The sequence below is a fragment of the Kogia breviceps genome, chromosome 5 (genome assembly GCF_026419965.1).
Source record: "Kogia breviceps isolate mKogBre1 chromosome 5, mKogBre1 haplotype 1, whole genome shotgun sequence".
NCBI lineage: Eukaryota > Metazoa > Chordata > Mammalia > Artiodactyla > Physeteridae > Kogia > Kogia breviceps.
In genome coordinates, this window is record NC_081314.1 from 140,519,412 (window position 1) to 140,544,094 (window position 24,683).

The 24,683-nt window shown below is 38.7% G+C and overlaps 1 protein-coding gene across 5 annotated transcripts in view; it reads right to left on the bottom strand.

Moving 5' to 3' along the window:
• SETD4 (SET domain containing 4) overlaps positions 1–24,683 on the bottom strand; it is a 580,992-nt gene that overhangs the window by 327,587 nt on the left and 228,722 nt on the right. The window contains exon 14 of one of the 5 annotated variants that reach the window (XR_010840855.1): positions 24,191–24,288. The exons of the other annotated variants lie outside the window; for them this stretch is intronic. The gene's annotated coding sequence lies outside the window, so the exon portion shown is untranslated. Of the gene's footprint in view, positions 1–24,190; positions 24,289–24,683 lie in introns of those variants that run through there. 5 annotated transcript variants of the gene reach the window in all.

Consider the following 24,683-nt stretch of genomic DNA (forward strand, 5'->3'; position numbering starts at 1 on the left):
CAGTGAAAGCTTCCCTGGAAGGCTGCATCTAGGTGCTAAAAATAGTCCCTGGGGTCTGGTTGGGCAGTAGAAACCCAGCAGTGGGTGTAGCTTGGTAAATCTAAGCTTTAATCATTAAAATGTAAGCACTACATTTCTACATCCCTTAACACCATAGGAATTTTCAGTGGTCGTAGTTGCATTAAGCTACTCGTCATTCAGGTTAAGCAGCCGTCAGAGGAGCAAAGTGGAAATTCACTAATGTCAAACACATTAGTTAATGTTTGCTTCTGATTGAAGTTTCTTAATATTTTGCCAGCAGAGTCAGTGGATTTAAAAAAAGACAATGAATGTTCTCATCTCCGTCATGTTCATCATCTCCGTCTTCATTCCACCTCGAACTCTCTTTTGAGTAGCTTCTGGGCTCTGGTTTAGACATGGGTTCAGCCTGATGTTTACTAACAGGGATGTTGACCTTGGCCAGTTACGTCACTTGGGTAACTCCATATGAGCAACACACCTACACTTCTTTTCCTTTTTTAAAAAATGTTCTCTACCTTAGTTTTCTTTCTTTTTTTTTTTTTTTTTTTGAAAAAGTAATTTGCTTGCATGGTTAGAAACTCAAAAATTACAAAGAGTTATATGGAAAAATGTCTCCCTTCTTAACTCATCTCCCAGGATTGGAGGCAACCAATGTTACCAGTTTCCTATATAACTTTCCAGAGACTGAATATTTATTGGAAAAAATCTATAGCTATATCTCTATATTCCATCGTATCCTTCCCTCTTTTCCATACCATTGAAAGCATATCAAACTGCTCTGCATTTAACATTTAAATCTTCCAACAGTTACAAAGGGGTATCTCCTTTTTTATAGCTGCACAGTCATCCATTGTATGAATGAATGAACATGTCACTATTTAACCACATTAACAGACATTTATGTCTATTAATCTTTGCTTATTGTAAATAGTGCTATAATGGATATTTTTCTACATATGTGTCTATAAACATGTGTGTTTATGTGTGTGTATACCTGAGGATAAATTCCTTCTTATTTCTCAATTTTTTGTTAATCTCTTCAGTTTAAAAAAAAATTCCAGACCTATAGAAAAACTGCAAGAATATCACATTGAACTTCTAATACTTTGATATAAATTTCTTTAGCATTGCAACCCACTAACCATTTTATATGGAGAGATATATCTTTCCACTGAATCCTAAGAAAGTAAGAGGATGTGGGTATTTGAAGGTGGTTTTTAAATTAAATTAAATTAAATTAATTGAATTAAATAGCAGCCTGTAGGAGGGCAAGAAATGCAGAAGAGGGATGTTAAGAGTCCCGGTGACAGCCAACCTCATGTGGCTGTCCCCAGGTATATATGGTCTCTCAATGCCTACACACTACGACGGAGGTGGCAAACTTTTCCTGTAAAGGGCCAAATAGTAAATATTTTAGACTTTACAGTCATTAGAGGCTCAGCCACAATTATTCATAAAGCTGGTTTGGTGGTGCTCAATTCTCTTAGCTTTCACTTGTCTGAAAAGCTTTTGATTTCTCTGTCAAATCTGAATGAAATCCTTGCTGGGTAGAGTAATCTTGGTTATAGGTTTTTCTCTTTCATCACTTTAAGTATATCCTGCCACTCGCTTCTGGCCTGCAGAGTTTCTGCTGAAAAATCAGCTGATAACCTTATGGGGATTCCTTTGTATGTTATTTTTTGTTTTTCTGTTGCTGCTTTAAATATTTTTTCTTTGAATTTAATTGTTAGTTTGATTAATATGTGTCTTGGCATGTTTCTCCTAGGGGTTATCCTGTATGGGACTCTCTGTGCTTCCTGGACTTGGGTGACTACCTCCTTTCCCATGTTAGGGAAGTTTTCCACTATAATCTCTTCAAATATTTTCTCAGTCCCTTTCTTTTCCCCTTCTTCTTCTGGGACCCCTATAATTCGAATATTGGTGCATCTAGTGTTGTCCCAGAGGTCTCTGAGATTGTCTTCACTTCTCATTCTTTTTTCTTTATTCTGCTCCTTGGCAGTTATTTCCACCATTTTGTCTTCCAGCTCACTTACTCATTCTTCTGCCTCAGTTATTCTGTTATTGATTCCTTCTAGTGTATTTTTCATTTCAGTTATTGTGTTGTTCATCTCTGTTTGTTTGTTCTTTAGTTCTTCTAGATCTTTGTTAAACATTTCTTGTATTTTCTCAATTCGTGCCTCCATTCTATTTCCAAGATTCTGAATCATCTTTACTATCATTCCTCTGAATTCTTTTTCAGGTAGATTGCCTATTTCCTCTTCATTTATTTGGTCTTGTAGGTTTTTACCTTGCTCCTTCATCTGTGACATATTTTTTTGCCATCTCATCTTTTTCTTTTCCTTTTTTTTATGAGTGGTATTATGTTCCTGTCTTACTGGCTGTTTGGCCTGAGGCTTCCAACAATGCAGTTTGTAGGCTGTTGGGTAGAGCTGGGTCTTGGTGCTGAGATGAGGACCTCCATGAGACCTCACTCTGATTAATATTCCCTCGGGTCTGATTTTCTCTGTTAGTCCAGTGGTTCATACTCAGAGCTTCCACCACAGGAGCCTTGGCCTGACTCCTGGCTAGTGAACCAAGATCCCCCAAGCCATGTGGAGAAGCAAAAAAAAAAAAAAAAAAAAAGAGAGAGAGAGAGAACAATAACAAAGTAAAAAATAAAATTAGACTAGGAAACTAACAGATATTTTATAAAAAATATAAAAGTAAAAATATAGATGAAACAACAACCAGAAGGTAAAACAGAACCACAACAGTAAAAAAGAGGAGGAGAAAAAAAAAAGTGGAAAAGGCCTTGGTTGTGGAAGGCAGAGAATAAGCAGGGGTGAGGTTTGGGTAATGGGCAGGGCCTATGCTTAGGTCCCACCAGGCTGGAAAAGGTCCCAGGGGGTGTGGGGGGTGGAGCCCAGGCTCAACAGAACAGAAGGGGCCCAGGTGTGCCTCCTGCCTCTGGTCTCAGAGCATGCGGGACCCAACCTGGGAGCCCAGCAGGCTTCCTGGGCTCGAGTGGGTGGGCAAACACCCTCCACTCCTCTCCCACTCCTCCAGTCCTGGAAGGCCTCTCCTGCCTGCCTCTCCTGTTCTCTCCCAGCTTCCCTCCTATGCCCCTAGGACCAACCTGGCCCAGAAGGGACCTCTGAGGACATAGGACATGGCCTGAGAGCAAGGCAGACTTCCTCCCCAGCTGATTGAGCAGGGGAAATGCTGGGTGCACTCACCCCCGATCTGAGCCCCAAGGGTCCCTCCAGGATTGGGAGCCCCTCCCGCTTCTCAGCCACCCCTCAGGGGCACTGGTCCTGTCCGGCCTCCACTTCTCGGTCCTGTCCGGCCTCCACTTCTCCTCCCCCTTCAGTCTCCCAATGTCCTACCGGTTTGCTTGGGGGTTCTTCCATGTCCTTGGGTGTCAGGATCCCCCACCAGCTTCCGGCAGGCACCCTAGTTGTGGCGAGACACAAACTCCACGTCTTCCCACACTGCCATCTTGACTCTGCCTCCTGATTTCTTTTAAGCCATGTAATTTTCCCTCTTGAATCAGATATCTTATTTCATTGGGTTATTATTTCCCTGGAGGTAAGGGGCTGGCAGAACGTCTTTATCAAATAGCAACAAGTTACACTTTTGGTGCCCTAGAAATGTACAACAATAATAAATTCAAAGCTCAGCTGGGTAGTAAGTGCATCTCCTGTTCCTTCTCATCACTGTTTTGTTTGTTTGTTGTTTTTGTTTTTTGGTTTTGGGGTTTTTTTGGTCACACCACACAGCATGTGGGATCGAACCTGCACCCTCTGCATTAGCAGTGCAGAGTCTTTACCACTGAACCGCCAGGGAAGTCCCTCATTACTGTTTTTGATCAACTTCATTCACACCCATGTTCTCACACTTCCCTTCTTTCCCATCCATGTTTCATGTTTCTGACCCTTTTCCTCTTATTTCAAACCAACAAAAAGTAAACAAATTTTTAAAAGCTTAGGGCAGCAAGACTTATCTATTGAAAAGGGGGCATTTAAGAAAATGTCTTTCACACAGCCTGTTGAGACTGTTCTTTGAGAGCAAGAACATATGTCCAGTATAGTATGGATTAGAGCCCCTCTAACCATATAATAAACCCAAAATATCAACTTATACTAACTATACCTCCAATGTTTTCTCTTATGATTTAATCTCAGTATGTTTCTTTAATTGATATCTGCTATTGGTTTGACATCAAGGTCAATTAAAAGCAGCACAGTATGGCCACTATGCAATCAGATGGGGATAAGAAAACACTAGTGTATATGTCTGACATAGAAATGCAAATTTGATCATTATGATAATAAATATATTTGTTGAGAGGCTGATGAATAACCAATGGCTTATTGATAATATCCTCTAATCCCCCTTCCTATTACTAGAAAAAATATAGAAACTGAAATAAAAGGATAATACACTAAGTATTAAAATGAGAAAGCAGAGTGTCCCCTTGATACATAATACCAAAACATTCTTTCATACCTACAACCTGTTTCCTCCTATATCAAATGGAATTATACTGCCCACCAGCCAGTGCCGAGAGGAGCAAGTCAGAGACAGAGACACCATAGGAAAGCATCCTGAGAATAGCCACGTGTTCAGCAAACACAAGTCATTATTATCAATAAAACAGAAATAAATCCATTAGTTTGAAAAACCTCTCCCCCCAAAATGCCTTCATATTATCTGCAGGATCTAACAGATCAGTTTATCAAAGTAGTGTTTTTAATTATGTGCTATAGGTTAAAATAATCATACACACACTCAGATCCCATGGCTGACTACCCACAACACTTCTTTGTTTTGTTTTGTTTTTTTAATCTGGGATAAAATGGTTTTTGTTACTGAACCAGAAAAAAATGCCATTTTCCCTTGGTGGTTCACTTGTTAATTCTTAGATAGCTAGAATTTTCCTTTTTGTCTTTGGATTCTCTTTCTCACACAGACAATTGAGTAGAAATAGACAGTACCTAAGATGTGAGGAGCTGTCAGTCAATTGATGTGGAGGTTTCTAAAAGTGCAGCTCCTGGGGTGTCAGGTGCCAAAAGGAACACGAGCTGAGGGTATTACTGCCACAGAACTAAACACCTTCCTAGTTCATGCTCTATCTCCAACCCTCGCCTGTCAGTCCTGATATGCCATTCAGGAAGTACTGGCATCCTCCCAATACCTTATATATAGTGTGTCTCACAAACCCAGAGGGGATCTAATGAATGACAGTTGAGAGTGTTTCATACTCTGGGGCCAATAGTCCTGGGCTCCAACCTCTGGACCATCACTTAATGTTTGGAGACCCCTAGATGGCACTCAGCAGCCATAAGCTTCACTTCCTGTAGTGGATATCTGTCATATTTGTACACACACAGACACACAGACACATGCACACACAGACACACACCAACACATTTCTAAACACTCTGCCTGTGTTTATGGAAATTTCTCCCTTATCAGTCCTACTTCCCCTATGAATAAGCTAGAAACTCATTTTACAAGCTTTCCTTGCAATTGAAATGTAGCATGTGATCTAGGCTTGATGAATCAGATGAACCCTCAAGAGACTTTAATGCAGTAGAAAGCAACTTAGGGAAGCATAAGCTCCCCACAATTTTTGTCTTTTGTGAGAGAGACAATGGAAGCCTCCAGCTTATAAAGCAAAAGAGACCTCCAGCATCAGTGATTTTAAAAAAACTGTGGTATCTGTGTCCTGTGAAGGTGGTAGAGTCTTCACAAAGACTGTTTACCCTTACAAGAGTCTGTGAGCTTTCCAATAAATCCTATATTAAGTTCTGCTTTTATTTATGCACATTGGTGTATGTTTTTCTGTTTCCAACTAAGAATCCCAACAAATTCAGTTGCTCCATTTATCAAATGGAAATGATAAGGTAGGTATCACAAAAATGCTGAGGATTACCTGGGACAACTAGGTAACAGTACCTGGGATACAGGCAAAAAGCATCCATCAAATGTTAGTTTTACTTTCCACATCTTTTAGTAGTCATATACCTTAATTACTGTATTTATTTTCTTTCTATTAGCATGCTAGCTATGTATTCTTTTACTATTATTTTAATGGTTAACCTAATGATTACAACATGCTTTCTTGATATATCACAGTCTAACATATAATTTTTATCATCCCAATTCTGCTAGAACTTTAGAATTGTTTAATTCCATTTACCTCCATTCCAATTTTTACTTTATTATTATTACACATTTTTCCTGCATCTATTTTAAACTTCAAAGACATTACAATTATTGCTTTGCACAATCAAGAATTATTTCGACTTGGCCACATGTTTATCCCTCCTAATATTATTCATTTCCTCCTGCTTCTCCATATTATCATGTGGAATCATTTTCCTTCTGCCTGGAGAAAATAAGTTTTTCTTTTAATAGAAACATGCCAGCAGCAAATTCTCTCCATTTTTATTTGTCTAAAAATATCTTTACTTCACTTTCATTGTTGAAAAATATTCTTAATTCTAGGTTAGCAGTGATTGTCTCTCATCACTTTAAATTGTCCTCTGGATGCCATGGTTGCTCATAACCATCCAACTGTCAGTCTTAACTCTGGATCTTTTAAAGGTAATATGTCTTTTTTCCCTAGTTGTTTTTAAGATTGTAGATTTTACTTTGGTTTTTAGCAGTTTTAGTATGATGTGCCTCTGTTTGTATTTCCATTATTCAAGATTCCATGAATTTCTTGAACCTATGGATTCAGCTGGATAAAATTCTCAGCCATTATCACTTTGAAACTTTCTTCTGCCCTAATTTCTTCCTCCATTCAGTCAGGGAATTCAATTATATGTATATTGGATCTCTTTAGCATATTCCATATGGGTCTAACATATCTATGTTTTATTAAATCTGAACTTGAATGCTATTGGCTTGCCTTCCAGTTCACTATTCGTGTGTTCTGTTATGTCCAATCCACTGCTAAGCTCCATATATTGTTAACTTCAGATATTGTATTTTCCCATTTTAGAATATCCACTTGATTTTTTATAGATTCCGATTCTTTGGTAAAATTCTCCATCTCTTTTATCCATTTTTTTCTCTATTTTTGAACATATTAATCATAGTTATTTTTAAATCCTTGGCTGCTAATTCCAATATCTGACCATCTGTGGGCCATCTTCTATTATCTCTTTTTTCTTGATTATCAATAATATAGTCTTACCTCTTTGCATGTCTTGTAATTTTTTATTGTATAACAGACATTAAAAACTGCAGATACTCCAGATGATTTTATCATTCACAAAGAGAATTTCTCTTTCCTCCATTAGGTAGATATTGTAAAGGACAAATCATTCAATCCAATAATGGGTTAACCTGGAAATTGGCCAGGTTTTAGTTTTAGTAAGACTCATAATACTCCTGCTTTTTCTTTAACTTCTAGGGCATGGACATCCTAGCTTTTTATTGAGATCCCGATGGGGCCTTTGTCTCCTTGGCCCTGAAAGATTCTTAGAGTTTCAGTTTTGCCCTTCAGAAGTCTTCAAATTAGCTCTCTGTCCTCCCATCCAATGAGGCCTCGAAACTTGAAAATGTCTTACTGGGAAGACTAGACAAGTATCTGCTGCAAGTCCTCTTTTTCTGGGGAAGGGTCTTTGTTTCTCACCCCATATCCGGAATTGGCAAATGATTACAGAGGGATGAGGAATAGCTTCTGATTGCCAGCTCACCCTAGAAGGATTCTCTCCTTTGAAGTTTAGTTTATCTAGTCCTCATTGCTTTTCTAGCTTTCTGATGCCTATAACAATAGGCTTTTTGTAAATTTATAAATTATCTGTTTCTTTCTAATTGTTGCAGCAAAAGCATTGGCCAAGACCTTCTACATTCTACTTAGGAGAAGAAGTTCCTTTCCCTACTTTGTAACAGATGATGTAATTGGTGACTTGACGTTTGTTAAAAGCCCCCAACTTTTTCATTAATAACAGAAGAAACTAGAATAAAAGAGATCAATCAATCAGCTTCATCAACAAACAGTTGATTGTTGGATTTTGTGGAAATTTTAAATTGTGTTTATTTCATTCTCAGGTCTAAAGAACATTTCACTTTGTATAAGAACCACTTATTTATAGACAGACCAAGTTGACAGAATTTAAATCACAATGTCTAGTTCAAATTCATTTTAATCATTCTACTTATATATACCATAAATCAAAATAAGGCGATTGTGACAGAGGAGAATAATTTTGCCTATCGGCTTCATCCTTGTGATTAAGACATGTTTGTAGTAAATTATTTGGTTTTTGTTAGGATAACACTGAATCATATTTCCCCCACCTCCAGTCAAAATAAGCTTCATACTGATATAACAGAAAAAGAACCGATTGTGGAAAAAAAAAAAAAAAACTGGAAAGCAGCCATATTTATAATAGAGTGCTCCTATTTATAAAAAGGTTCTAGATATGATGACTGCAAAACCTGCCTCCAAGCAACTCCATGTACCAATTGCTGCACTGAGGAAGACAGAAAGATAAGAAATTATATCACATGCTGTGCATAAATCTAATGAAGGTGGCATAGAAATGTGAGGGCTGAGAACCCACCAAGCACTAAGGAAAAGACTGACTTCTTACATGGTCCTGCCAGCCCTTTATTCTAGGAATACAATGACTCTGGAGAGTTCATCATTGCTTCTGGTATAAAAATGGGAAAGAGTCTTATCACATGTAAGTCATGGTCTAGATGATATTTGTCTTAATTTCCAACTCCTTTCCATCTCCATGGCTACTCACCTTTTACAGAACCACCTAAGTGATGTCTTCTTTTGCCATAAAGTGCACAGACATATCACTTTAAAGGTATACCACCTTCATTTTCCTGGATTCATTACTGCCCTCCCACCCCACCATTATGTTGTACCTTTATTTTTAGAGACTTGCAAGGATAGCAGAATGAAGAGTTAGAAGAGAGGCATTTTAAGACCTTTCTATCCTAACAAGGAGGCACAGCTCACCCTACATAATGCACAGGGCCAATCCTGGTCAGAGCAATTGGGAAAATGGATGGTTCTTCTCATAGGATGGGCTGGGAGGACAATGGTATCATTAATCGTTCACCATTTCCAACCCATTCTTTGGATGTGCCATCTCTATCTTGTCACAGCTGGTGAAAAATTTAAAGGTCACTTTTATTTTTCCAATCAACAGCTTGACATGATCCAATAAAAATGCAATTCCTTTAATGCACAGGCTAATGCACCGGCAAATTGAGGTCTAAGGCCCCCATGCCTGGCGCACACACAGATAATCTCTTCCCTGAAACAAATCTTTCCTTCCCAGCAAAGGGTATGAATTATTTGTCCAAACAATCTCCCACGCTTAGCTTAATACAAAAGCTCTGTCAGTGTTGAAATTTGGGTGGAACCCACCAAATCCAAGGCTCTATAGTTCAGGGGGAAAAAAAATCAAATGCCTGGTATGATGAGACATCAAATGAAATCAAAACAGTCTACCTTGCCAAGCATTTCCAGCAGCCAAATACCAATACTAGTTCAAGATAGATGGCTTAGACTTAAGGTCATAGAGGTATTACTTAAAGATGTTTCAATATTGTTCCTTCAACAAATGGCTTGCTTCCTTATACTTTCTGCTCTTAAAAAGTTTCAAGGGCTTGAAATGTGTGAATAGGTTCTCCGATATCTTATTCTGACATAAATATATTTATGACATGGTAGAGATAGTGCGTTTTTTCAAAACACTTTATCTATACTTTTGAAAATGTCCATGATAGATGATACACTGGTACATTTTTGCTCCTACGAGTGAATCACCAAACTACTGAGATGAAGACTAAATGACCACCCATTTCTTTGGTACATCCACCTCTGGCCAGGCTCTCCACCTGTTCCCAGGTACCCAGAACCCGCTTAATCTCACTCAACAAGAAGTTGGGTTGAACCAAGAATGTTTTTATCTCTCTGCCATCCAACATGTAAGCCTGACTCTTGTCCTTCATTTCGACCTTTAGCCATATCTGAAGACATTATCCACCTTTTAACACAGTCCCCTGTGTAAAACACCTAAAATAAACAATCTCCTGCCAGTTCCCAGTGTTAAAATCTTTACCCACTTTGTATCACTTTGTTGATTCATTTGTCAATAACATGTGGATTCAGAGAGACCATAAGTCGAATCAGGTCCCCACCCCCCCAAACATAACTATACACAGAAAAATCCTGCGTGATACAGTCTATAAGATGGAGATTAGTTTTGGCTCCCTAATCTAGCTTCAAAAAAGAATTCACCTTGAAATAACAATGGCCAACTTTGCAGATCACAGCAATTTTATAAAGCACTATTGCAATCATTATCTCACTTGATCCTCACAAGAACTCTATGAAGTCAACAAAGCAGGCATGATCCTTATTTTAAAGATTATGAAATTAGGACCAGAGAGGTTAATTACCCTCCATATAGCCCTCTGGTAGTAAGTGGCAGAGTCCCGACAGTGTCATGGTTCCAGCACATCACACAGACTCAGAAAACCCTGATTAATTTCATCTTAAGCACAGCATACAGGACTTACTAGAGCAGTATTACCAGCTATCATAGGGATAAATGTCTCTTGAAATTAAGCCTTCTGAATGTGGTGCCAAGTTATTACAAAGCTCCGGCTCCTTCTAACAGTGTTTCACCCTGTTGTGCTTAAACTCCTCTCTCTTTCCACAGGTTCACGGGGCTCTTCTTCATCGGTGTTTATTGTAAATTTTACAAATATCTGATCATGTTAAAATGGTTGGGTGGCACTCCTTTAATGTTCAGTCAGTGATGTGAAACTATCCTGACTGTAATAAGTGACTTCTCTGCAGGATTGATCCTGCAATTACTCAACAACCTTCCCTCATTCTATTAGATCCTGTTTTTATTTTACATTTTCATATTTTGTTCATCATAGATTTTTATACTAACTTTTATTTTTTTAAAGATTGCACCACAATGTCATTTGTCTTGATTACTGACTTTAATTTAAAAGGCATTTTAAATTTCATGCCAGGACCAATTGCCTCACTTGCCTCACCCAAGCCCCAGTCCTGTTTATTCGAAATCCTGCCTTTTCTGGTCAAAAGCAGTTTGGTATTCCAGGTTACATAGATCTTGATCTTGGTCAGGTTACTTAAATGCTTTGATCCTCCACTACTCATCATAATCTTGGACTCATTACAGTATTTAACTCATATGATGGTATAAAAGATGTTCATGAAAGGTCAGGCATATAGTTAATATAGAAAAAACTGATAGGTCTTGTTAAAATTATTACCATTTTTTCCTTGTTAATTTTTAAAATTTGTAGTGTGGTAAAATACACATAACATCAAGTTTACCATCTTAACCACTTTCAAGTGTACAGTTCAGTAATATTCAGGATAACCAACCTGCAGAACTCTTTTCATCTTAAAGGACTGAAACTCAGGACTCATTAAACAGTTTCCCATCACTCCTCCTCCAGCCCCTGGCAACCACCAATCTACTTTCTGTTTCTATGAAACTGACTACTCTAGGGACCTCATTTAAATGGAATCACACAGTATCTGTCCCTTTGTGTCTGCCTTATTTCACTTAGCACAGTGCTTGCAGGGTTCCTCCAGGTTGCAGCACGTGTCAGAATTCCTTTGCTTTTTAAGACTGAATAATGTTCCATTTTATGTATAGACCACATTTTGGTCATCCATTTACCTATCGAGGGACATTTGGATTATGTTCACCTATTGCCTATTGTGAATAATGCTGCTGTGAACATGATGAAAAAATATTACTATAATTTTTATTCTTGTCTTTTTATTTTCTCCACTATATCTGACACTGCACAGAATGAGGGCTTATCTACAGAGTGAACGATAAAACCACCCTGGAATCATTCTGATACAACCTTGGTGCTAGCCTAGCTTCAGAAAGTCCCGATCTGCGGGACTCAAACATAGTAACTTTTCATCATTTATCGATTGAGGCTAAAGAGGTGTGAATGTAGTTCTGCACTGATTCAGCCAATGAGTGGAGAGCGTAGAACAAATCTGCACTTACAATTCCTCTGTCAAATGGAGACGCATTCATGGGTATTCCACTGAATCTGTCAGCCAACATCTGTTAGTTACTTTGGCAAAAAACTGTGTTATGTTCAAAAAATTTTCCCCTGATATTCTGCATTTGTACTAAGCTGGTGCCTCCTGAATAATGGATGAATCCCAGGGAAAATTTTTTAATATGTTATCGTCAAAACAGATTCTTTCAGCTACATTACAAGGGCATTAACAGATGATAGGACTTAGAATTCTCATCTTCTTTCTTTCATTCAAATATATTTTCTTTCATTCAAAGCTATTGAGCACCTGGGAGGAACCAGGCATTTGGCACAAAATAACCAAGAGAAGCAAATTACAGTCTACCTAGAAACACACACTCAGAGAGATCAATTTAACAGCTTAACATTCTCCCACTTAGCGCCCCCCCCCTCCCCCTGCCGCAGGACAACCACAGCAGAACGAATCTCTCTCAGAAAACCTGCACAGAATATCTTGGGAGCTTGTCACTCTGGTCCTTGGCATTTTCTCTCCTCTGGTCTTCACCAAGTTTGACAGCCATTTTTTCTGATTATCACCTGGGGGTGAGTGAATTTTACGGTCAGCTTGCTAGTCAGGGTTCTCCAGAGGAAGAGAATCAATGGGATATACAGAAAGAGAGAAAACGAGCAGCTTTTTAAGGAATTGACCGATGTGATTTTGAGGGCTGGCAAGTCCAAAATCAAGTAGGACGGGTGGTAAGGCTGAAGATTCAGGTCAGATTTGATGTTGCAGTCTTGAGTCCAAACTCTGCAAGGAAGGCAAACAACCTGGAAACTCAAGCAGAATTTCTGTGTTTCAATCTGGAGAAAGACAGAATTTCTTCTTCTTCAATAAACCACAGGCTTTGCTCTTAAGGCCTTCAACTGATGGGATAAGGTCCACCCACATTATGGAGGGTAATCTGCTTCACACAAAGCCTACTGATTTAAATGTTAATCACATCTAAAACATACCTTTATAGTGACTTCTAGAATGGTGTCTGACCAGAAAACTGGGCTCCCTAGCTCAGCCAAGATCATACATGATATTAATCATCACAGTATATCTCTTTTTTTAAATAAAATCAATAATTAGAACACAAACTATTCAATTAAAAAATGATCAAAAGATTTGAACACACAATTCACTCACAGATATATACAGGTGTCAAAGAATCACATGAAAAGAGGTATAGCATCATTAGGTAAATGAAAATTAAAAGGCATTTTTAAGTCCAGTTTTTAAAAATTCCACTTCAACTTTAATTCATCTGAAATGGATTGAGACTTACCATGTGAGGTGACCCATGCATCTACAGACACCTCATTTGCTTTATTCAGTTAATGCTTCAACATGACCCTAGCAATTAAACACTTTTTAGCAGGAAAGTGTTAATACCAGATTTCCGCTTTTGCCATACTGTACAAAACCAACATCCTCCTCCTCTGTATTTTAGTTTCATTATTTGTGCAGCAGCAAACTTTTTCTGTAAAAAGCCATACAATAAATGTTTTAGGTTTTGTGGGCCAGAAGGTCTCTGTTGCAAATACTCACCTCTGCCTTTTCACTGTAACATGAAAGCAGCCAGAGACAAGGTATAAATAAAGGAGCATGGCCGTGTTCCAATAAAACTTTATTTACAAAACTAGTGGTGGGCTAAGTTTGGCCAACTGACATTTACTTGCTGACCCTTACTCTATACAACAGCCCATTCTGTTTTACTTCCTGACATTAGAAATTCAGAGTGAAATGATGTATTTGCGAGCTGCCTGATCATTGTCAAATTAATTGTAGGGAAAGATTTTTTGTTTTTTTTTTGTGTGTGTGGTACGCGGGCCTCTCACTGCTGTGGCCTCTCCCGTTGCGGAGCACAGGCTCCGGACGCGCAGGCTCAGCGGCCATGGCTCACGGGCCCAGCTGCTCGGCGGCATGTGGGACCTTCCCAGACCGGGGCACGAACCCGTGTCCCCTACATCGGCAGGCGGATTCTCAACCACTGCACCACCAGGGAAGCCAAGGGAAAGATTTTGTAAGGAAGATATAGTCAACCAAAACAACAAAACGGAACAAAACAACAACAGAATCAGAGTTCCCCTCTCAGCACTTGTGATGTCATAATACAATAAGAAATATATATTTTGGTCTTTATCTCCTAGTCAGAACTCCTAAAACCTTTGTGATTTCCTGAGCAATGTAGAGGCTAGAAGCACCTTTTGTTCTAATATTTGGTCTCTGATTCTGATTCCTGCTGTAGAGCTCCTAAATCCCTTGGAATTTACTAAGCGGTAGAAGCATCTCTTGTTCTAATGAGGCAACTCTTGGTGGGCTCCTGGATGGCTTCAAGAGGAGGGCTGCTCACCAGAAAGACCTAGCCATGATGAGAAGCGTGGAACTTTCAGCCCTACCTGCCCACACTCCGGGACTGAGTTAATAACTGATCATGCCTAGGTGATGAAGCCTTCATGAAAATCCCTGAACTATGGGGTTCCGAGAGCCCCAGGATGGTGAACGTCCACATGCCAGGAAGCTAATGTGCCCGGAAAGGGCATGCAAGTTTCGCACACCCTTCCACATACCTTGCCCTAAGCATCTTTCACATGGTTGTGCCTGAGTTGTAACCTTTTATAATGAATCAGTAGTCTAGCAAGTAATCTATTTTCCAGAGTTCTGTGAGATTTTCTAGCAAATTCTCGAGCCCAGAAGGGGGGTCATGGGAAACTCTGATTTACAGCTGGTTAGTTCGAAGCACAAGTGACAACCTGGACTTGCAACTGGCATCTGAAGTTGGGGTGGGGGGTGGAAGTCTTGTGGGATATCTCAATTGAATTGTAGGACACCCAGCTGGTGGTGGAGATTGGAGATTGGTGTGGGAGAAAGCGCACACACTCACACAAATTTAGTGGCCAGAAGTGAACCGCGAGAGTAAAGGAAAACAGTTTTCCCTAGACAGCGCCATTCCACATGGAAACTCTCAGTGACATCACTAACAGGTCCTAAGTGCCTGGCACAGAAGAGATGTTCTAATAAAGTTGAATATCGTTACTATTAGAACTACATAAGTAAAGTGTGAGTAGCTGAAGTTGTTATAACTACCATTACTAAAGCAAGCTACAAGATACTTTTTAACTGACCTCGTGTCATAGTTTATGGATCACAAATCGCCAACTTTCTTTTCAAGGTATAAAGCTGAGGCCTGGATGATTAGAAATAGTCCCAGGTGCCAGGAATTAGAGGTAAGAGGAGGAAATGGTAAAACCAGGTTTGGAAGCCCTTGCCAAGGGCAGGCATGTTGTAGGTGCCTTTCACAGCTATTAGAGTTTTTTTGTTTTTTGTTTTTGAACAAAATGGCACCCAAGTTTCTTGTGGATTTAGGCTATCTCGCCTAATAAAAACAAATTTTATTGCAGGAATTTGAGATTAATTCATCCCTTAACTTCAAATCTCCCCTAGTTCACTTAGAAGTTTCTAATGTGGAGGCAACAACATTTTAGTGGAAAGGGCATGTTCTGGGAGCCAAAGAGATTTAGGTCCAGGTCCTCCTCTCTCATTACTGGCCTGCTGTGTGACTCGGGGAGTTATTTGACCTCTCTGAGTTCCAGTTCACTCACCTATGAAATGTGAATAATGATACCTACCATATAGAGCTTTGTGAGTGTTAGGAATTGAAGTGTGTCCCCAGAAAAGATATACTGACTTCTTAAGCCCCAGTACTTGTAATGTGACCTTATTTGGAGATCGGGTCTTTACAGAGGAAACTGAGTTAAGATGAGGTCATTAGAGTGGATCCTAACCCAATATAACTGGTGTCCTATGAAAAAAGGAAAATTTGGACATAGAGATAAATACACATAGAGGGAAGATGATGCGGGGACGGAGACAGAGATTGGAATTATGTTGCCACGAACCAAGGAAAGTCTGTAGCTACTGGAAGCTCGAAGAGGCCAGGAAGCATCATCCCCTCGAGGTTTCAGAGGGAGCACAGCCTGCCCACATCTTGGTTTTGGACTTCTGGCCCCTGGAACTAAGAGACAATAAACTTCTGTTGTTCTAAACCACTCAGCTTGCAGTACTCTGTTAAGGCAGACCTATAGCAAACTACTACATTTAAAATTCAATAAGATCGTGGAAAGGAAGTGTATGGCTCAATACCTGATCTGTAAGAGATGTTCAAAACCTTGGTTGAAGAAATAAATATTCTTTTCAAAGTCCAGTTCCCATATTGAACCCTTACTTTATGCTGTACTAGGATACTTAGCATATGTTCTCATTTATAATTCTTACAATTACCCTGTACAATATGGGGACTGATCAGTCCCGCCCACTTTAGAGATGAGGGAACCACGGCCTTAGGAGGTTAAGTAACTTGTCCAAGGTGAACAGCTAGGAGGTGGACACTGTATGTCACCAACTCATTTAGGGTTAAGTTACCTAAAGATGGGGTGCCCTGTCTGTAGCAATGTCACTAGAGGAATCAAGTAGTCAGAGTTGTGTAAAAAAGCCTTTTCCATAGGAAAATGTGATCTAAGTGTTCCATGCTAATCTAAAGCACATTCCATGCACCTTCAGTGGCATACATTAACCATAGACTCCTGAGGTCCTATATAATTGAATTCCACTAAAAGGATAGGTCATTGGAAAGGAGATATACGATGGGCATGGAGATGTGCTGCCGACACAGAACCTCCTTCAAAGAAGGGCTTGTTGCCCCAGCTGTCAATTCCTTCAGAGTTGCCTGAGCTACAGAAAGACCCCACCCGAGGTCACGGCCTTCCAGAGCAGTCTATGAAGGAACAAGCGTCTCAGGCCAAAGTCTCCTCCTGTAACCACACTACTCACTCTAGAGCTCCCCCTCCAGGTTGACGGAGGTATTGTCAGGCCTGTACTACGGGTGGGTGTCTCCTGCCCAGTTCTGCTTCTCCACTGTTCCTTTTACCTGCTGTTCCTTAAAAATATGCTACACACCAAATCCCACCTCCAAATCTGCTTCCAGAAAACGCACCACGCTTTGCCTCTAACTTGGCAAGGAGTGATTCTGGCCCAGATATGAAGCTGACAGAATATCCAGGGAAAGAAAAGATCCTGGTATCCATGTCCTTGTGACTTGAGTCCAGAGGAGGAAATGCAATGAGTTGTGGATGCAGGGCTAAAGTGTATGTAATAAATCTCCACCCCGGTCATGGACAGATCTGAGGTCCCATTGACTTAAAATGAAGAGATAGAATCTCCATAAAATAACATCAAAAGGAAGTGTTCATCTCCCCAGGGGGAGTCAGAAAGTAACCCTCTGCTGGTTATGGCATCAAATCCCCAAGGCCAGACAAATGTATTTTTTAAAGGAATGTGCAATAAGAACACTGAAACCTGATATTTAGAATCATACGGATCAATTCCCCAAATCATACATGCTTGGCTAAGAAAAGCCCATCCAAATGGCACTTCAGGCTATTACAGTTATGGGGGGAAAAAAGATATTAAAAGTCTTGTGATTTGTGCACAAAGACCCTTGGCTAGTAGTAATTGCTTCATAAATCTGTGTTTTCCACATTTCCACCAAATCAAGGTCAAATTAAGCTAAGTAAAAGGGGGGAGAGGAAAGGATAAATTGTTCCATGAAAATTTTTGAGCTGATTAAAAATTTACAGAGAAAGGAATCCATTCCAAGCACAGTCATGCCATATCTCCTGCATAAAGGGAGCCTGGTTACTTAACTCTAAACCCTGCCTCCCGGGCTATCTGATTACCCCTTATCAGGGGCCATTAGTGCCTGATAATAGCAACCAATCCCTTGTTTGGTCAGCCTTAATTTCCTTAAAGAAAAATCTCCTGCTTTGGCATGCAACGCCTCCCTCTGTCCACCCAATGGAGTAATGCAAGAAATAAAGATATACTTTAAGATCTGGCACCAAAAGGCAAGTCACTTCCTGCCTATCCACAAACATACTTTTCCATGTTCCTGTCTCGAAGCACTAACATCTTCTTGCCCCAGGCTTTTGAACAGAGAAATGAAATAGCATGCAATACGTATTATGATAATTACAAAACATGTAGAATGCACGTCAACAGGACTGTAGAAATCTTTCAGCCCAGCCTCTTCCTCTTATGAGTGAGGAAACAGAAGCCCATAGCCTCATAGGGCAGTAAAGGTCAAGTCTAGATTTCTGATTCCCAAACCAGACTTATTTCCACTAAGACAAGTCATGACCCTCATCATATCAAGTTTTCTACAATATGACGTACACAGAAAACAAACTATTCATCCCGATTCATCCCAGAAATGTCATCTCACCTTTGCCATTGTGCGTCTTATGGCATTTATAAACATTTTAAAGAGAATTCTGACTAATTGGGATCCATCACCAACGAATAATGGCTAGAGGGGGAAAATCACCTTTGAAATGAAAAGTCTGTGGCTATTGACCTCTGGTTTAAAAATGCAGTCTTTCCCAGTTTCCACAAAGGAGAAAACAAGATATGGAAAAGAAGATATAGAAAAGGGGGAACCCCACAAGAAGAGTGAAACTATGATTGGCAGGCAAACTATTACCAGAATATGGAAGCAGTGGTGCTAATATGACAGGCAAAGCCAACAGCTGCTCCACTGGAGCTCAGACACTCATTCTGCCTCCGCACTCAGAAACCGAGTTCTGTACGCAACAGAAAACAGCTCAGCCATCCCCATGTTGTGTGGACGCAAGATTTTAGGTAGTTATAATCCCTTCAGAGCCTCACTGTATACTTGATTCTGAAGAAGGGAACTAAGCAAAATGACTTAGGGATGGCAGAAAAGGGGTGACCAGTGAGGGTGCCTTCATGCTGGGAGGGGCAGTGCCAACTGCTGAGATGAGTCAAGAACTTCAGTAGGAGGAGATGTGTGCGTCATACTTTTTCATACCTTCTGCCGGTTCAAAGTGTCAGGAAAGCAAATGGTAAAGAGAGGAGCCCACTTAGCAGAGATCTGGGAGAAAGAACCAAAATGTGGAGTGCTAATTAAGTGGACAAAATCCAAAGGGTTGCTGGTGAGATCCAGAAGAATGTTAAGACACCAACAACATTGGCCACCTGAAATCAACTATCTGCTTCATGTCTGGTCAAGGCAGACTGGATCATGCAGAAAACTGAAACTGTGATGAAGAGAAGAGTTGGGTGTTCTGCATGAAAGCAAAGAGATAAGGAGATAAAAATGAAGAGCAAGAAGATGGCACATCCCCAGAACTGACACTGTCAACTTAAATACCATGAATTCTTGAGGAGGCATTTCAGCCAGAAAGGCTGAGAGTTTTGATTTAAAATAATTTACAAAAAATGTTAGAGTTCAAAAAACACCTAAGTATGTGGAGGAAAAGGGTTCATTCACCACGTTCCAACCTAAATTGATGAGAGCAGCCCCCATCAGCACACGTTCTGTCAACTCTTAAATCATATAAATGGAGAAAAAGGGCATATAAGCATTCAGGCAGAGGTGGGGGGAAAGGAAAGAAAGAGAAGTAATCTACAACAGAACAAAAATTAAAGCAGCTTCAGGTATCCCTTCCATCACACTGAAAACAAAAAGAAAATGCAACTACAGTTTTGTCTAAATTTAAACTAGACAAAAAGATTAAGAAAAATACACCAAATAATCAAGAAATGATTCAAAAAAAAATAAGATTTTGTGACCTAAAAGGACTGGTGGTGAACATTGAAATTCATTAAAGATGATCCAAATAAAGATTATAAAAGTGCCGATTAAGCTAAAAATAAACGTAAAATACCTCTTAAAAATAAGGAATAGTAAAAAACAACAACAACAACAAAAAAAAACTCATTGAATATCAATAATCCGAATCTAAAAACACAGGTTATACTTTTTAAATCTCAGAAATGAGAAAGGGGAGTAAAAACACATTAAATCTCTGACTTGGCACAGAAAGCTTTTTAAAATATTATCTCATTCTTAATTTTGATTATTATAGAAATACATATTTTAAATTTATTTAACTTAAAGAACCACGAGTAAAATTTAAACTAGAGTACATTAACTCAAAATCATGGAGAATGTAAAGATAAAGAATAAGAACAGGAAAAGAGCTCAAAAATAAAAAACCCAGAAAACATTAAAAAGAAGGAAAAACTTTTCAAAAACACATAAATATCATGGCAAAAATAAATAAAAACATTAAAGGATGATACGATTGGATTTTTAAAAATCAAACATATTCTGCGCTCAAGAGATATGTTGAAATAAAATGAACAGGAAAATTTAAAAGGAAGAGAGCAGAAAGATTTATTACAGAAAATTTTAAGGTAGACTTTAAAAAGTAAGAAAGTATGGAAATTATTTATGACAAAGTTGAATATTAAGAAGAATATTAAACAGTACAAGGACTGGAATTTTATATCAGTAAAGTTGGAATCCAAAATGAATATAAAACCATAATAAACATCTGTTGACTAGCATAGCATCATAATATGAAGCAAAAATAATAAGAAATGAGTGATAATATTTAAGCAAGAGAGGAAGCCACTACATAGAAATTAAAAAGCACTCTCTTAAATAACCTTGAATTAAAAATTAAACCAAAAGTGGAGTTTTTTTAAATGAGTAATATTTTAAAACTATCAAAACTTTTGAGGTAGGATCAAACAGTACTCATAGGAAAGTTCACATTTAAATTCTCTTAGTATTAAAAAAAATAATAAAAGTAAAATAACTAGTCCTCAATGTAAAAACCAGGCATATCTATAGGATGCAGAAAAAAATGTTTAATACTAGTTTTGTTAAACCATAGAATTAATGGGTAAATCCTGGAACAGATTTTTGGGAAAACATAAACAAATACACACATATTTGTAGTCACTCAAAACAAGAAAATAAAATCTGAAAATGAAAATATACCTATAGAAATGAAAAAATATAGAAATGACCCCAAATGCAAAGAAGGTTTAAAAATATAAAAGCATAGTTTGTATAGTTCTGTGCTAATCCCCTTGAAAATCTTCAAGAAATGGCAGATTCTTTTAAGAAAAGAAAATAAAAGCAAAAACATCTCACTCACTCAGATAAACCAAAACTATAGAAACGCTGGGAAAGTTACTCACAATTTACTTTCAGGAGGTTATAACCCATAACAGGCTTTTTAGATATACTCTTAAATAAGGACTAGATTATTTTTATAATGTATAAATCATGTCAGAGCATAGAAATTATAGAAAGCTTGCCACCAACACCATTTATACAACTGGTCTAATTCTAAACAAAACCAGAAAAGAGAGAAAAGAGACAAACCAAAAAGAAAAAAGAAAAAAAAAATCCTATAGACTGATCTTATAAACATAGACACAAAAATTCTAAATCAAATACCACAAGAGAATTTCACATTATTTTAGAAGAATGACCCACCTAAAAATATTTACATAAGGACTCCATGGGCCATTTAATATTAGGCAATGTATTAATATAATACGACACAGCAGGGCCAATTTGGAAAACGGAGTGATACTCTCAACTCTATCTAAAGAGTTTCTAAAGTCAGCTGTTCACGTACTATCTAGATATTGAAGGGTAAAAAGTGATTTCCAGATAGCTAGATAATTCTTTAAGAAAAAGATCAAAGTCCAAACTATCCAGCTATCTGGGATTAAATATTCATTAATTCAAATAGAATATTCCTTGAGAAAGAGAAATATTATGTTACAAGAGATTTCCTCAATATTATGAGCAATAGGAACTCCCAAATCCAACCAAGAAGGACCTCCAGAGCCTCAACCTGGCTGTCACTTGACACAGTCATTTGCCCCTTTGTAGGTCATCTACTTCTTGTCAATCTCCCTCCATGACCCAGCTACACTACCCCTAGACACACTTGTATTTCATCTCCTCTTCATCCTCTTCATCCCCTGCAGGAACTTACTGGTAACACCCTCTTCTCTCATGGCCCCAGTTCTACCAGAACCCTCCATCCTGATTATTTCCTGTCTGTCTCCTCTGAGACCACAGACTCCTGGGGCCCTGTGTTGGGTCACCATGTAATTTCACTACCCAACCACACAACACAGAGTAAGTACTCAATCCATTTTGATTCTCTGTTCAATTAATCAATCCCAAAATCTGCAAGTACATAGCTATACTGATTTCTGTGTAGCAAAACAATTCTAAACTAATAACTGAGTCATATTTCCCTCCAGCAAATGGGTCCAAAACTCTCACACGCTCATACATACACATACACACCTAGCAAGCTTTAAGGCCTGATTCCAACTTTGCACTTGAAGTTTTAAGATTTGCCACAGGAATCTCGGGAACAAAAGCTAAAAATCAGTCTGCTGTCATTTTTCTTCCTGGTTTGGTTTCATCTGTGTAGACAATGAGAAAACACAGCTAAGCTAATCCAAGTTTCCCGCTTCGATTCCCCGTTGGGAAGGGGTGATCTCCCAATGAAACTCTAACCCAGAGAACTTAGTTTCCTCAGCTAACAGCCTGAACATCTCCCCTTGGTCAAATCCAAACAGACTTCCCTCTCTTTCGTGGCGGGGGGGGGGATAAATTGGGAATTTAGGATTAACAGATACATACTACTGTATATAAAATAAATAAACAACAAGGACCTACCATATAGCACAGGGAATTATATTCAGTATCTTATAATAACCTATAATGGAAAAGAATCTGAAAAAGAATATATATATATATATATATATATATATATATATATATATGAATCACTTTGCTGTATACCTGAAACATTACAAATAAACTATACTTCGATTAAAAAAATTCCCTCTCTTATAAAAAGGCAACTTTCTATTTTTTAACATTTCCTGTACCAAGTTATACTTATGAAGACCATACTAACATGGCCAGGTCCCACCCATTAACCAATCTGCCAATCTTCATGGAAATAGAAACTGCTCTAAGGACTAAGAATCCTAACTATTGCACTAATTGGGAGAAAAATAAACTGTCCTGCTTCATTTTTCCAACTCCAAAATTATAGATAAAACCCCCAGAATCCAGCACAGAATTGGCTGAAATAAATATCTCCTGAAATGATAATAGAAAATTCATTTTTGTGTGCCTTGATGCATTTTGAGTCTAGGGTTCTAAAGAGTTTGCCACTCTGATCTCTAATTGATCTTTGAAATGGGTTTTTTAAAAGAATCAAGACAATCTTAAAAGTTCAGTTAGATGGAAGGGAGGTGGATGCAACCTAGGTGGATACTAGTGGATAGTCTGAAGAAAGGATGCAGCAGACAGACAAGACTAGCATTAACAACAGGACCACATTTGCATCACACAGCGGGAAGAGGGGGTTGGCACTGGTTCCAGAAACCTGAGCTATGAAGTCGGCAAATCCAAATTATTCAGTACAAATCCCCATTTTCAAAAGATGGGCCAGGTCCATAAATATATCCACAGTCCCGTCTACTCAAGGCACAGTTGCCTACCTAAATATTTTAGATGTAGGAAGTAGAGCATCTACTGAGTTAAAAAGCAATTTTTACCCATCTTCTTATATCACAAAGCAATTATTGCTCAGTCCCCACTTAATTTGTTCTGACAACCTAATGTCAGATAATACCAAAGAAAACAAATGAAAAATAGAAAGAATAGTTAAGTCTCCTGTATGATATATGTTTCTGCCAAAAAAGATTAGTTAAAAATCCATCTTTCTCCACCTGAATCCAGAGAATGTTTAAGGGAACTGTCAGTAAAATCATTACTAATGAAGTACCAGACTATGCAACACAATGGTTAGAAAGGAAATTTAAAAGATAAATGCAATTGCAGATGTCGCAAATTTTCCATGAACGAATGAAGATGCTGGGAAAGTTCACATTTTTGGAACAGCCTATGAACATCACAAGCATTCAAAGCATCAAATCTTATTCGATCCTGTATTCTCATCCATCTCGCAGCCTTCTCCCTGTACTCAGACTCCTCCTGCTATGTTTCGGCATTTGACCTTCCTTATAAAAACTTGCAGAGGAAACTATTACAGTCCACTATCCCCAACAACCAAACACCAAACCTACTTTCTTGGCTAGCATTGTCTGTGGTATTGATAAACAATCCATCTTGCAATTACAAACCATCATCACTCACCCAATTCTCGAGGCATCCCAAAATCCCACCAAGGAGCCCACAGGAAGATAGCTTTGCTTGTGAAAAGGATGAGGCTTGATCCAAAGATGAACAGCCAACTGTACATCTGGTCGGTAGGTTCTGGCACCGGGAACTGAGAGCACAGCAATTCACAAAGAAGGCATGGAAAAGTAAAGAAAGGAGCAAGAGTGAGGGCTGGTAGCGTGGCAGTTTGCAAAGTAGGTTTCAAATGATTAATCTCTGCAAAAAGACATTCCCATCCATGCCTTTTGTCTAGTAACTTGATCTTTTTCAATGGAGGAGAAACTTCATCTTCCTCCAAAGAACAATGGGGAGATAACTCAGAGGGAAGAAAGAACAAGAATTCACTGTCCCCTAAGACTTCTTCTAGAACATTTTAAACTCAGTTTCTTTTTACTGCCCACATCAACTTGAGAAACCAAACGAAATTCCATGGCTCAGCCCGCCCTGGATTCTCCCTTCTCCTGAAGTCCAGGCAATGGCCAGCATCACCCTTCCCCATTTGCT